The sequence below is a fragment of the Trichechus manatus genome, unplaced genomic scaffold, assembly GCF_000243295.1.
Source record: "Trichechus manatus latirostris isolate Lorelei unplaced genomic scaffold, TriManLat1.0 scaffold00217, whole genome shotgun sequence".
NCBI lineage: Eukaryota > Metazoa > Chordata > Mammalia > Sirenia > Trichechidae > Trichechus > Trichechus manatus.
Window position 1 is genome coordinate 2,642,467 of NW_004444153.1, and position 2,709 is coordinate 2,645,175.

Here is a 2,709-nt window from a genome sequence, read left to right on the forward strand (position 1 = left end):
TAGGATGTGCCAGTGAGTTTGTGACATGTCAGCCAAGCAGAGAGTTAGGGAAGAGTGTGAATCTGCCAGGTTGTTCTAAAGAGAAAGAGGCAGGGATGGAGGGGGGAGGCGAGGTGGGAGGACATTCATAGGAAAAACATCCCCCTGGGAGGCTCTGATCAGTATGAGAAACCACCATATTATCAGAATCTTCTGATAATATATACAAAATGGTAATTTAATTTCTAGTTTTTAGCAACTGAACACATTTTTAATAATTGGCTGCTCAAAGTTTATCTGGGTGGTTTCTGACATTAAATTATTTCAGTTACACTTGCTGAAATTATTTTACTCAAATAGCTTGCTGTTCTCCAAGCGAAAACCTGAGCAAATGTGGAATAGACTAGCTGAGTCCTTTAATGTGAAAGGCTTCAAGGAGGATTATGATGGGACATCTTTCCTGAAAAGGAAGAAAGAGCTCCTGAACTCTGAGGTCAAAGATTCTTTATAAGGCAAAGTGAAGGTGCAAAATGGAAGAAGGAAAAATAAAACAAGCAAACATATTTTTCTTCTTTGCAGTTTTCTCTGAACTGAGATCTATCAACTTAGAATTGTGCACCAGCTGATCTTACATCTCATTATTGGCTATGCTTCATTCCCTACTTTCAAATGTTGGACATAAACGTTTATGCTTAAGGAATCTCTAACTAGAAGCATCAGAGAATATAGACATGAGAACTTCAATGTAAGATGAAAAGAGAAAACTGAAGACTGAAAGCCTGGAGAAAAATAATTCAGAAATGTGCAGTAGGAAGAGAAGCAGCAAAAATAGGGAGAACCAGGAACTCTAGGGGTAGTAAAGGCATTGGAAAGATAGACAAGGTCAATCAGAATAGAGCTTCCAACGTGGGAGGGTAAAGTTTGCATTTAAGCCAGGGAAGCTTTTGATAGTGGAGGGGCCCAGAATAACCAAGAGCTGCATCTGCTGCATATGATCAATGTCATTTTTAAGATAACAGGATAAACTGGACAGCATTGAATCTCCTGCTGTGATTCTAACACTCCTGCTGCTCAGTTCTTCCCAAGTGAAGCTTCAACAGTTTTATGGAAGCTTTTATTTGTATGGCAGGGCCGCTATGAGTTGGAATTGACTCAAATGCACACATCAACAGTATCTAAAGAGGGCTGTCTCGTTTTGGCTGCCAATTCAAATAACCAAAATAATTTGGTTATCACCTCGTTTCAGACTTATGTCAATTGATTCACTTTTTTTTTTTTTTATATATTTCTGGAAATATTAAGGGACCCTAGTGGTGCAGTGGTTAAGCATTTGACTGCTAACCAAAAGGTTAGCAGTTTGAATACACGAGCCGCTCCTTGGAAACCCCATGGGGTAGTTTTACCCTGTCCTATTGACTCAGTGACTACAAGTTTGTTTTTTGTTTTTTGAAATATTAAATTGCAAAACCTTTGGCTTTTGTTAATAATTTTTAAGGATACAAACAACACTATTCAAAAATAAGTTATATTTGTTGTCAGATGAAACTGTGTTCTTACAAATATCTGAACAAACAATAAGCATGTTTGAGGAGTTTATAAATTTTCATATTTTTGAGACTGAGATACATTAATAAGCTATTTTGTTAGTTAGTTTTAAAACTTCAGAATTTTCCACACATGTGCCTAGATGTTTGTTTTCTTTGAATTGGTAATTGTAAAATTATCCTTTTAAAATTCTTTATTTTTAGAATTCCAGCTTCCTTTATGAATCGGGATTTTAAAGTAATATCTAATAAGAAAAAGAAGTACACTTCTAGAATACAGGATGATTACACGATAAAAATAAGAGCAGAAGCTGAAAGGGGAATTCTACTAGAGATTTGTGCTCAGAATGCATTAGTTCTGTGAGGATATTGAGAAAGTCTGGAATGTAGCTTTCAATGTCTTTTTACATAAACAACACTTGAAATTCTGGAGTAATCTTTATCATACGGGTTTATTGTTCTGATAAAAAAAACAAAAAACCATTGCTGTCTAGTCAAAAGCTATACTGACAATAAGGGGTAATACTAGCATTGATTGCTTTTTTCTTTAAAGGGGCTTTGTAAATATTTTCTAAAGCTCAAATAGTTTATTTTCTTTTAAAAGTCTTTTAAAAGTTCTGTTATAGGCTAAAATACTATATTAGTTAAAGGTACTATGAAAATTCTGTGTTATAAATGACTGTCTTGGTTATCTATCGATGCTATAACAGAAATACCACAAGTGGATGGCTTTAACAATGGAAATTTATTCTCTCACAATCTAGAAGGCTAGAAGTCCAAATTCAGGGTGCCAGCTTCAGGGCAGAGTTTTCTGTCTCTGTCAGTTCTGGGGAAAGGTCCTCGCCATCAATCTTCCCCTGATCTAGGAGCTTCTCAGTGCTGGGACCCCAGGTCCATAAGACACATTCTGCTCCTAGCACTACTTTCTTGGTGGTATGAGGTCCCCCTTCTCACTGCACAATTCTCTCTTTCAAATTTCAAAAGAGATTGACTCAAGATATAATCTAATCCTATAGATGAGTCCTGCCTCATTAACATAACTGCCTCTAATTCTGCTTTAGTAACAGCATAGAGGTTAAGATTAACAACACATTTGATAATCACATCAGATTGCAAAATGATGGACAACCACACAATACTCAGAATCATGGCCTATACATTTCTGGGGGACACAATTCAAACCATA